This window comes from Vigna unguiculata, unplaced genomic scaffold, assembly GCF_037176805.1.
Source record: "Vigna unguiculata cultivar grain cowpea cultivar isolate G323 ecotype 2 unplaced genomic scaffold, ASM3717680v1 ptg000245l, whole genome shotgun sequence".
In the NCBI taxonomy this organism is placed as follows: Eukaryota; Viridiplantae; Streptophyta; class Magnoliopsida; order Fabales; family Fabaceae; genus Vigna; species Vigna unguiculata.
The window spans coordinates 17,323-30,542 of NW_028196881.1; the positions used below are offsets into that span (position 1 = coordinate 17,323).

Consider the following 13,220-nt stretch of genomic DNA (forward strand, 5'->3'; position numbering starts at 1 on the left):
TAAAAAGAATATAGAAAAAATCGAATATCAAATTCGAAAAGAATTGGAAAAGGATCCGTTTTTGACATGAAATGGATATCTCCATACCCTAGATCTATCTTATTTTTTTTTTTTTAATGAAATATTGTATTGAAATAATCGAATATGGCAAAATCTATACCTAAAAAAGGTTCACGTAAAAATGTACGTATTGGTTCGCGTAATTATACTCGTAAAATACCAAAGGGAATTATTCATGTTCAAGCTAGTTTCAACAATACTATTGTGACTATTACAGATGTACGAGGTCGGGTGATTTCTTGGTCCTCCGCGGGTACTTGTGGATTCAAGGGTACACGAAGGGGAACACCTTTTGCCGCTCAAACTGCAGCAGGAAATGCTATTCGAACAGTATCGGATCAAGGCATGCAACGAGCAGAAATCATGATAAAAGGGCCTGGCCTCGGAAGAGATGCAGCATTAAGAGCTATTCGTAGAAGTGGTATACTATTAAATTTTATACGAGATGTAACTCCTATGCCACATAATGGATGTAGGTCTCCTAAAAAAAGACGTGTATAAAACTAAAAATAAACATTAAAAATAGTTCAAGAGAAAAAAACAAGTCAAGAGTTTTATCAAAATAATTACTATGGTTCAAGAGAAATTAAGAGTCTCTACTCGGACACTACAATGGAAATGTGTTGAATCACGAATAGACAGTAAGCGTCTTTATTATGGACGCTTTATTCTGTCCCCACTTATGAAAGGTCAAGCCGATACAATAGGCATTGCAATCCGAAGAATTTTACTCGGAGAAATAGAGGGAACATGTATCACACGTGTAAAATCAGAGAAAATACCACATGAATATTCTACCATAATAGGTATTGAAGAATCAGTACATGAAATTTTCATGAATTTGAAAAAAATTGTATTGAAAAGTAATATGTATGGAACACAGGACGCATGGATTTCTTTCAAAGGTCCTGGATATATAACCGCTCAAGACATCATTTTACCACCCTCGGTGGAAATCGTTGATAATAGACAACATATAGCCAACGTAACAGAACCTGTTAATTTGTGTATTGAATTAAAAATTGAGAGAAATCGTGGGTATCGTATAAAAACATTAAAAAACTTTCAAGACGGAAGTTATGATATAGATGCTAGATTCATGCCTGTTCGAAATGTAAATTATAGTATTCATTCTTATGTCAATGGGAATGAAAAACAAGAAATACTTTTTCTGGAGATATGGACAAACGGAAGTTTAACTCCTAAGGAAGCCCTTTATGAAGCCTCCCAAAATTTGATTGATTTATTTCTTCCCTTTTTACACGCAGAAGAAGATAACTTTCATTTAGAAAAAAATCAAGACAAAGTGACTTTGCCCCTTTTTACTTTTCATGATATATTGGTTAAAGATAAACTAAGGAAAAATAAAAAAGAAATAGCATTGAAATCTATTTTTATTGACCAATTAGAATTACCTCCCAGGATCTATAATTGTCTCAAAAGATCCAATATTCATACATTATTAGAACTTTTGAATAACAGTCAAGAAGACCTTCTGAAATTTGAACATTTTCGCGTAGAAGATGGAAAATCTATATTGGACATTTTAAAAATACAAAAGTATTTTGCATAAAATTGAAATCTATTGACATAGGATTTTTTCAAATTGATTTTTTTTCTAAACTCAAAATGAAAGGTCAAAATATGTAATTTAAATATTTAGAACAAATCCTAATGGTCAGAATATATCTAAAAAGGAATAGATGTATCTAGGGATTAGTAGGTTCAGAAAGAATTCTCCCTAGATATACAATACAGATGTCATGATATTTTATTTCAAAATGAATTCAAAATGAAACCAATCTTATAATTTTAAAAAAGACCTAACGTTAGGGATTTCTCAATAGGTAATGTTGCTCCAATACCTAACCAAAGGGCAACTACAGTACCAATCAAAAAGATGGTAGTTGCTACTGGGCGGCGAAATGGATTTTGGAATTTATTAACATTCTCCAAAAAGGGTACTGTTAATAATCCCGTAGGTACCGAAACCATTAAAAGAACGCCCAATAACTTATTGGGCACTGTACGAAGTATTTGAAATACGGGAAAAAAATACCATTCAGGTAGTATTTCCAAAGGAGTTGCAAAAGGATCCGCAGGTTCCCCAATCATGGATGGTTCTAGAACCGCTAAGCCTACGTTACAGGCAATAGTACCTAGAATTACTACTGGAAAAATATATAAAAGATCGTTAGGCCATGCGGGTTCTCCATAATAATTATGACCCATTCCCTTAGCCAATTTAGCTCTTAATACAGGATCATTCAAGTCAGGTTTTTTTGTTATTGGGATAGGTGAATTCTTATAGATCCATCCTCCAAAAGAACCGGATATGATAATTTTTCATCATCCGGCTCGAGCACTAATCAAATTTTTCTTCAACTGTATCTATAGAATAAACTAGAAAAAAATGTATGTGTTATCCACACATATATGAAGATTCTAAATAATAAAAGAAACTTGATTCTATTCTCTTTTTCCAAAGTTACCATTTTTTATTGAAAAAAAAATTAAGTTCTTTTTAAGTAAATTTTAGTAAACGCTCAATACCCGAGTAGACTTTTCAAGTTGATAATGCTTTCTGGGTGATCTCAAACTTTGCAATTGTTATCCTATCAAAAAAAAATCTTGATACTTTTTATGTACAAAGAATTTACTTGTTACTAATATAACCTAACTTGCGTTGTTCTTTAGATCTACTTTGTTCACTCCAATAGTATCAGAAATCAAATCAATGCATAGGAAATGAATGCGTTGTCATACTATATAGAATTCAGACTATATCACATCACTTCTTTTACTGGATCTTATGGAGCCTGTTGATGCAGAATAAAATCGAGTCTGATCATAGAAAAGATTCTCTTCAAGTAAAACCAGCCTACCCTCTCTGTAAGAGCCTTGCTTGGTGGTTGGAAAAAAGACACATTTAATTGTAAATTATAATGTGGCAGATAAGATAAAGTCATATATCTGCGCGGCCAAATAAATAGTTCAAGTCACACACTCCCATAATCCATTTTTTTTGGAGAATTCCCTTCAACTATTTTTGTATGTAAAAAAAATTCAATTTTTGTTAAGTTGAAGAAAAATATCTAAATACATGTTTTATTTTGTTTTATAATCCATAATTGTAGCAATGAAAAAAAATCCTCCCCAAAATACAAAATGATAATGAAGTGATTACAAATATCTATGACCCATATTCACTATAAAGGACCAGAAATGCCTTGCTTACGTATCATTGAAAAGTGCATTAACATAAATACAGCAGTAAGAAGAGGTAATACAAAAGTATGCAAACTATAAAAACGAGTTAAGGTAGATTGGCCCACACTGGAACTTCCGCGTAATAATTCTACCAAAGACGATCCTATTACAGGAATAGCTTCGGGTACGCCTGTTACTATTTTTACTGCCCAATAACCAATTTGATCCCAAGGTAAGGAATAACCAGTTACACCAAAAGATGCAGTTAATACAGCCAAAACTACACCCGTAACCCAAGTTAATTCGCGAGGTTTTTTAAAACCACCTGTAAGATACACACGAAATACGTGTAGAATCATCATTAAGACCATCATACTTGCCGACCATCGATGAACTGATCGGATTAACCAACCAAAATTAGCTTCAGTCATTATATATTGAACAGAAGCAAAAGCTTCAGTAACGGTTGGGCGATAATAAAAAGTCATAGCAAATCCTGTTGCTACTTGGACTAAAAAACAAGTAAGTGTAATTCCCCCTAAACAATAAAATATGTTCACATGAGGCGGAACATATTTACTGGTTATATCATCGGCAATCGCCTGAATTTCAAGACGTTCTTCGAACCAATCATAAACTTTATTGAGATAGGTAACCCAAAGGAACCCCCCCAGAGAACCGTATATGCGAATTTCATCTCGTACGGCTCAAACAAAAATACCCAAATATTGATTGTAACAAAAACAGATATCCGTAATAGAAAGTTTGAAACTGCTTTATTTAATCCTATGATTCTAATTTTCTCTTACGATAAAAAAGAAATAAAAATCCGAAAGCTATTCTTTTTTGTTATAATGCCAAAATATCAAGTCGGCGCACCCGTCTTTATCGTGATCTTTTAAGGCCTCTTGAATATTCTTTACTTCTTTTTATTTGTATAATGTGAATTTACTGCTGTCTTCTTTATTCTTGAATTTTTATTATTGATAAGGATTCTCTTGTTAGGACCATATGAATGAATAAAAAAAACCTCAGATTCATACTAGAACCACGATGATTCAAAACAATTTTTAATCGAAGTCCAAAAATTCCCTGAGTAAGAATTGCTGGATCATCACTTCTTCAATGAATAGATAAAATATAATGAAAAAATTCAAGGAAAGGTTTGTCCTTTGCTCAAAATAAAGACAAACTGGAGAAGCTTGAAAGAATCAAAATTTTTCAATATATTTTTAGAACTCTTTGAAAAGGTTTTTAAATCCAGTTGCGAGGTCTAAATATTTAGTATGAATCATAGTATTAAGATTTTTAGAATCTATTTTCTATATTCCGTGCTCCAGATACTAGATTAAATATCTGACGGAATAAAACCATCTATATCAAGATGACAGACCCATTTTATGTTCTGTACTTTCAATAGGACCAATTAAAACAAGTCACACACTCATATTCCGGAAATACAGAAACAAAGAAATTCTACGATCAAACTACCACATCAACATGGAATAGACTAAGAAACAATAAGAAACCTAAAGGCTTCACTTTCTATAAACTAATTACTCGATTCTTGTGAATCTAATTGATAGAAATTCCGTCCAATAAAATGGACGAATTATAAATCTCCAAAATAATAGATAGAAATATCGCAAATAGAGCCATTGCAACACCCATCAAAGGAGTAGTTCCCCACCCCGGGGCTACTTTACCATATTCTGAATTTAAAGGTTTCAATAAATTCCCTACAACAGTTCGTCTTGGACCAGATCTAGAATTATCCTCAACGGTTTGCGTAGCCATAAATACTCTTTTTTATTCATTTAGATCTGTTGACTTTGTATACCATTCCGCTGTAAATATAAGGATCTTATCCTATAGATCTATTGTGATCTGGAAACTTTAGAATTAAAATAATGGAAACAGCAACTCTAATTGCCATCTCTATATCTGGTTTACTTGTAAGTTTTACTGGGTATGCCTTATATACTGCCTTTGGGCAACCCTCCCAACAACTAAGAGATCCATTTGAAGAACATGGGGACTAGTTGAAGTAATGCGCCCTCCCTATTGGGGGCTCATTACTTCAATTAAGATAATAAAAAATTATTTGACCTTTTTCGTCGGAACTTTAGGAGGTTCTCTAAAAAAAATCGCGAAAAAAATAATTCCTAAAGTTGAGACTAAGAGGAATGTATAAACCAAAGCTTCCATAAATTTAATCGTGGTTTACAATTATAGCTTTCATACCTGTTTCTTGGGGTGGGGCTCTTTTCGAAAAGAAAAAAAAGAATAAATGCAATGATTCCAATCAAGATTTATCTAGTTCTTTATATGAAATTCAAAATTATAAAAAAGTAGAAAAGAACAAAAGAATGTTATACTACCTGTCTTCTTGTAGTTGGATCTCCAAGTTTTTGGAATGCTCCAAATTCTACTTGAGCATCTAAATCTGGGTCGATACCAGCAAAAACATCTCTGAACAAAGTTCTAGAACCATGCCAAATGTGCCCGAAAAAGAATAGCAGAGCAAATGAAGCATGCCCAAAAGTAAACCAACCCCTTGGACTGCTACGAAAAACACCATCTGATTTCAAAGTAGCACGATCTAATTCAAAAATTTCCCCCAATTGAGCACGTCTAGCATATTTTTTCACAGTAGCGGGATCACTATAACTTACTCCATTAAGCTCACCACCATAGAACTCAACAGTTACACCTACTTGTTCGACACTATATTTCGATTCTGCTCTTCGAAAAGGAACATCGGCTCTAACAATTCCGTCCCCATCTACTAAAACAACTGGAAATGTTTCAAAAAAAGTAGGCATACGACGTACAAAAAGCTCATGTCCTTCTTTATCTCGAAAAATGGGATGTCCTAACCAACCGACGGCTATTCCATCTCCATTGTCCATTGAACCAGCTCTAAATAACCCCCCTTTTGCTGGATTATTTCCGATGTAATCATAAAAAGCTAATTTTTCAGGAATTTTAGACCAAGCTTCTGATAAATTTTGATTTTCGGCTAGCCCAGCACCAACTCTTCGATATATTTCTTGCTGGAAGTATCCCTGATCCCATTGATACCGAGTAGGACCAAATAATTCAATGGGGGTTGTTGCTGAACCATACCACATAGTTCCAGCAACGACAAAAGCTGCAAAAAAGACAGCAGCAATACTGCTAGAAAGGACAGTTTCAATATTTCCCATACGTAATCCTTTATACAGACGTTGGGGTGGACGCACACTAAGATGGAAAAGACCCGCTAATATGCCCAACGTTCCTGCCGCAATATGATGAGAAGCTATCCCCCCCGGAACAAAAGGATCAAAACCTTCCACACCCCACGCGGGATTTACGGATTGTATCCTTCCAGTTAGTCCATAAGGATCAGACACCCATATTCCGGGACCATACAATCCTGTTACATGAAATGCGCCAAAACCAAAACAAGCCACCCCTGCAAGAAATAAATGAATTCCAAAAATTTTTGGCAAATCCAAAGAAGGTTTTCCAGTACGTTCATCACAAAAGATTTCTAGATCCCAATAAACCCAATGCCAAATAGCCGCTAAAAAGCACAAGCCTGAAAACACTATATGTGCTCCGGCCACACCTTCGTAACTCCAAATACCCGGATTCGTTATAGCCCCTCCTGTGATATTCCAACCGCCCCACGAATTAGTTATTCCTAAACGAGTCATGAAAGGTATAACGAACATACCCTGTCTCCACATTGGATCAAGAACAGGATCAGAGGGATCAAAAACTGCTAATTCATATAGAGCCATCGAACCGGCCCAACCAGCAACTAGAGCTGTGTGCATTATATGAACAGAAAGCAAACGGCCCGGATCATTTAAAACAACAGTATGAACACGATACCAAGGTAAACCCATGAAAAAATACCCCTTCAACAAAAAATAGACACTATGTAACTTTATTGCACTGGAAAAAAATGAATATAGCCTTTCAGTAGATTCTCTTGGAAAATGGAACAATCATATTTGTCGAAATCAAAGAAACAGATTTATTCTATACCGGATAAGTAACAATACGCAATGGTGGGGAGACGAAAGGGGTTGACAACTTTCTCTATGACTATTTAAATAAGTAAATGCAGACATATTCGCTTATCACCCCAAAGACCCATTTATAACAACTCGACTTTATTTAGTCTTCTTTTTTATAAAAAAAAGCAATATTAATATAAAATCAAGTAAATCTTTTTTAACACGATAAGCTAATTCTTACGTTTCCACACTAAAGTGAGATATATGACTTTATTATTTGTCCATTTTATGCCCATTGGTGTTCCAAGAGTACCCTTTCGAACCCCCGGGGATAAAGATGCATCTTGGGTTGATATATAGTGCGACTTGTCAGATATAGTAGGTTATATGGGATTTACCCGTTTTCTCCCCCGATCGAGATATCCCCGCTTTCACCCCCAAAAGAGAATGATGAAATCATAAAGATAAAAAAATGGGGAGCGTGAAGTGTAATGAAGTACTATTCTATCGATTTTTTCATTTTTAGATAAAATTTCCAGATTATTACTCGAAATTATGAATAATTTATGGTTGGCTTAATTGGACCAATAAAATCAAGTACCCAGGCTCTGTGTAGAAAAAACCAATTGGTAATATTTCTACGATCACTACTTCTATCATATCTATATATTGTATTTTACAAAAAACATTAATAAATTCAGAAAAGGAAGAAGTTCTAACAAAAATACATAGTTTTGGACTATTTGTTCTATATGTGCAAATCCAAATCGGGCAGATCTTTACTCAGAGTAGAAAAGAAACCTAAAAGAATTGAAAAAGTCCATTCAGAAACAAGAAAATTACATTGTGATTCGGCTTCGATCTCGATGAAAGCAATACATCAATGAGAAGATAGTTCACTAAATTAAGTATATTCTTCTTTTTTTTTAGTTCGAAGAAATCCATTAGAAAAAGAGAAAGATTAAAATCGACACATTGATTCCTTTTTTGCTTATATAATTTTTGATGAACTGTATGCATCAAAAGGTGCATGTACGGCTTTTAAGGAAAAAATGGAATCCTAATCAATCGACTTTATCGAGAAAGATTACTTTTTTTAGGTCAAGATGTTGATAGTGAAATATCGAATCAACTTATTAGTATTATGATATATCTGAGCATAGAGAAAGAGAATAAAGAATTGTCTCTGTTTATAAACTCTCCGGGGGGGTGGGTAATACCTGGAATAGCTATTTATGATACTATGCAATTTGTACAACCAGATGTACAGACAGTATGTCTGGGATTAGCTGCTTCAATGGGATCCTTTCTTTTGGCAGGAGGCACAATTACCAAACGTCTTGCATTTCCTCACGCTTGGCGCCAATGATTCTTTTCTTTGAGAATATATAGAATAGATATCTATCTATATATACTATACCTTCGCCATAAAAACCAAAGTAATAATAGCATGGTATTTTGAATTCCATATGCAATTTTTTTGAATCATTTAATTATATATAGAAAGAGTAGTATGAAAAAGAGGGTATTTTCCATTTTATCTGATCTATAAGAAACCTAGTTTCATTTTAGTAGTGTCGCATACTTTTTTGTTTTTTTTCATACCAGAAAGCTTGTAACAATTTTTATTTGAATCAGAAGAAAACTTAATATATGAAAAAAAAAAGAAACTTTTGGATTGTTGAATACCAAAATGATATAAAAAACAACGGAACCATCGTAGTATTTAAAAATAGATTCAAAAAGAAAGTTGGTTATTCTATTGTTTATTATTTAAGGATCCGGATCCAAAAGACCTAGTAGATTTTGTACTTCTTTTTTCTTTGATAGAAAAAAAGAAATTTGTAAATGTAGAAACAAAATTCATCGAAGAAAATACTCTACTCTATCCATAGAGGAAAAAATGAATTGCATAAGTACAAAAGCCGTATGCATCAATACGCAGAAAATGCTTGTACGGTTATTGAATATACTTTTTGCCCTTTATCTTATTTGTCTTTGTCCCTTTTCTGTTACCTTTATTTTGGGAATAAAGACAATCTTTAGCAATCTACCAATATAGTAAAAAGAATTCTAAAAAGATTTATCAAGATAAGGGAAATACTACTTAAGTGATATAATCAGGGTAATGATCCACCAACCTGCTAGTTCTTTTTATGAGGCACAAGCGGGAGAATTTGTCCTGGAAGCGGAAGAGCTACTGAAAATGCGTGAAACTATCACAAGGGTTTATGTACAAAGAACGGGCAAACCTTTATGGGTTATATCGGAAGACATGGAAAGGGATGTTTTTATGTCAGCAGCAGAAGCCCAAGCTCATGGAATTGTAGATCTTGTAGCAGTTGAATAAAAAATTGGTGGCAAAGGTTATTCTAATTAAATACAAGATTGGAAATTTAATTTTTTACTCTATCTTACTTTACATTTTAAAATAAAATCTCTAAGAGTTAATCTATTAATATAGTATATATAATTAATATAGGCTATAAATAAGGAATATAGAATATAAGTAATTCACGGTTAGGATAGATCTAAACCTGCTCATTATACAAAAATATAGATATATATAGTACGACTTACCATGCCAACTATGAAACAACTTATTAGAAACACAAGACAGCCAATCCGAAACGTCACAAAATCCCCAGCTCTTCGGGGATGCCCTCAACGTCGAGGAACGTGTACCAGGGTGTATGTGCGACTCGTTCAGCTTAAATACTAAGAAAAAACAAATTAAAATTTTTCAGTATTGGTAATCAGTTAAGATAGTGTGAATGCAAAAACTACATTCACACTATCTTAACTTAATATATAATTCTTTTCTATATAATTATATAATTCTTTACATTCTTCTATCTTGTATAAAATTTATGGTTTCGATTGGTGCAAAACCAATAATACACATTTGCAATTTCATATGAGAAGGACTTTCCCATCGGTAACAAAAAAAAGTTACCCGTTAAGCGGAGAAAATACTATTTCAATTAAAAATAAAGTATGTCCTTAATGAATGTATTTTGATGGATTTTGTAAGAATGGAATAAGAGGGTCAGCTACCCAGCAAATTTTCATAATTAAATACCGTTACTATAGAATTAGATTTGGTTGTGAAAAAACCTACTTACTCAATATTGCATGGGTAGAGCCACAGAGTGTGAACTGTACAAGTTAACAATAACATTCATTAAATGAATCAAAAATGAAAATAAAAAGGCTCCGGTGTATAGAGAGGACCTGGTCATTTCTAAAAAAAATCATAGAAACGAAGGAACCCACCAATTCATTATAAAAATATGTGTCCTATTTCATTTACTATTTTTATTTTATTTGATATCTAGTATCTATACAATTTCTGATTTTGAGGTTAAATGTTTAATATAAAAAATCGTGGTTGGGGCGGTTATAGTAGCAAGAGCCGTTGGAATTTTTTTTTATACATCGGAAGAATCCATTTTTGTTATTAATAGACTAGGAAGAAAAAAAGAATAACTGAAAAATGAAAAAGTTATTCCTGAAAATATCATTTATTAAATGACCAGAATTAAACGAGGATATATAGCTCACAAACGGAGGACAAAAATTCGTTTATTCGTATCAAGTTTTCGCGGAGCTCATTCAAGACTTACCCGAACTATTACTCAACAGAAATTGAAAGCTTTAGTTTCGGCTCATCGGGATAGAGATAGGAAAAAAAGAGATTTTCGTGGTTTATGGATTAGTCGAATAAATGCAGTAATTCGCGAGAATCAAAAAGTATCTTATATTTATAATAATTTAATGAATAGTCTATACACCAAGCAATTGCTTCTTAATCGTAAAATAGTTGCACAAATTGCTATATTAAAAGAGAATTGTCTTTTTATGATTGCCGATAATATCATAAAAACTTAAAACCCCTTATTTACTGCAGGAAGGTATAGACTAGAAATTTGTTTATTTTGATAGCTTTATCATACGATAAAGCTATCAAAATAAACAACCATGCTTAAAAAATTATTCTTCGTTACCTATTATCTTTTTTATTCCAACAAAAAAATCAAATGGAATTATCCTAATTTTGAACAAAACATCAATCCATGTTTAATTCGAATCTAAATTCAAATTGGATTTCGAATTTTTAATTTCTATTTTTTTTTCTTAAAGGAGTAATTTTAGCAGTCGACTCGCTTTTTTCAAATTGTTTTTCGTTATTAAGAAAAGGTAACGAAGATAAAATACGAGCTTGTTTTATAGCAACAGTAATTAATCGTTGTTGTTTTAAGGTCAATCTATTTACACGTCTAGATAATATTTTTCCTTGTTCACTAATAAATCGACAAATTAAACCCATGTTTTTATAATCAATTCGGTCCCCCGATTGAATCGGGGGCAAACGTCTACGAAAAGATCGCTTGGATTTAATAAAGAGTCGCTTAGGTTTTTCCATAGTTTATTTATTCCTATTCCAAAAATAACATTGATTTAAATAAATATAATTATAATAAAGGATTTGTATTTTTTTTCTTCTTTAGCATATGTTGTTATATAACGACGGGGACATCATTTTCTCAATTCCAATCGACTAGGCGTATTGTGTCGATTCTTGTTAGTAATCTATCTAGAAATACCGCTTTATTCCTTATTTAGACTCTTTTTATCACAACCAGTACCTTCCAAAAGAACACTTACTCGGATATCTTTACCCTTGGACATGACCCTCCTTTGGGTTTTTAATTCACTTATAACTCTTTTCGGATTCGAATCTAAGAATCTAAGAAAAAGATGAAAACAACTAAGATAAGATAAAAAAGAAGAATTCGAAAAATTATGAAAGATTTCGTTCCAATTTAATTGAATCTAGTACAAAAAGAATACAAGGATCTGTAACTATATTTCGTTTCAAATTGCCAGTATTTTCGTTTTTTTAAAGTATTTTTTATGATATTGTTGCCCCAACCTATGGATTTCTGCTTTCACTTTCTTTTTCATAGGAATTGAATTAATAATTCAATTCCATTGAAGCCTGGACCAGATCCCGATCCCGAGTGTCACTCCGAATTTCAATGAGGCCAATTTAATCTTTCGTCTTTATCTTTCCTAAAAAAAAAAAAAAGAAGAGTAGGTTAATTACACATATTTAATATATAATTGGACCTTTCATCTTCTTCACCCCTTCCCGTGTCAATAACTAAAATTAAAAAAAGGGGAATATCAATGCATCTGGAAAAAAACGATTGATCTCTATCAATAGACCCGCCAAAGCCCCGAACCATAAAGTACTTACTACTGGTGCCACGGAAAGATATGTTTTTAGATCTCGCATTTCAAATCCTCCTTTCTTTTTATTATTTAAGTATTTTTTCTCTGTTGATATATATCAACAGAGAAAAATGTGGAAAACAAGACAAAGATTCTTTACAATAACACTATAAACAAATGGAAAAGGGATGTAGCGCAGCTTGGTAGCGCGTTTGTTTTGGGTACAAAATGTCACGGGTTCAAATCCTGTCATCCCTATCCCTAACAATTACTTATTCTATGATATTCCGTATTCTATAATATTCCATATTCTATGAGATGAGCAATAAACCGGGAACCTGTGAAGACGAATTCCAATTGAACATACATACTGAATATCTATATGCAAAATGGATTTGGATCATATAATTTTATGAAAACAAAACGCTCTTAGTTCAGTTCGGCAGAACGCGGGTCTCCAAAACCCGATGTCGTAGGTTCAAATCCTACAGAGCGTGATTCTAGTATTATTCGCCTGATAATTACACTGAAATAATTGAACATTCAAAAGAAAGTCTGAATTTTATCCTTGTCGATTAGGATTAAACTAAATAAATAGGGAATCACAAAAAAAGAGACATTAATGAATCAAAGATCCAACTGATCACCTCGTCGGTATTGTAAATATGCAGTTACAAATAATCCAGCCAAAGTAATAGG

The 13,220-nt window shown here is 32.9% G+C and overlaps 2 non-coding genes across 2 annotated transcripts; both read left to right on the plus strand.

Moving 5' to 3' along the window:
• The first annotated feature begins 12,705 nt into the window (after window positions 1-12,705).
• TRNAP-UGG (transfer RNA proline (anticodon UGG)) lies at window positions 12,706-12,779 on the plus strand. Its single transcript has one exon. It is a non-coding gene; the product is annotated as a tRNA-Pro (tRNA).
• Window positions 12,780-12,944: 165 nt separating this feature from the next.
• TRNAW-CCA (transfer RNA tryptophan (anticodon CCA)) lies at window positions 12,945-13,018 on the plus strand. The gene has a single exon. It is a non-coding gene; the product is annotated as a tRNA-Trp (tRNA).
• Window positions 13,019-13,220: the final 202 nt, after the last annotated feature.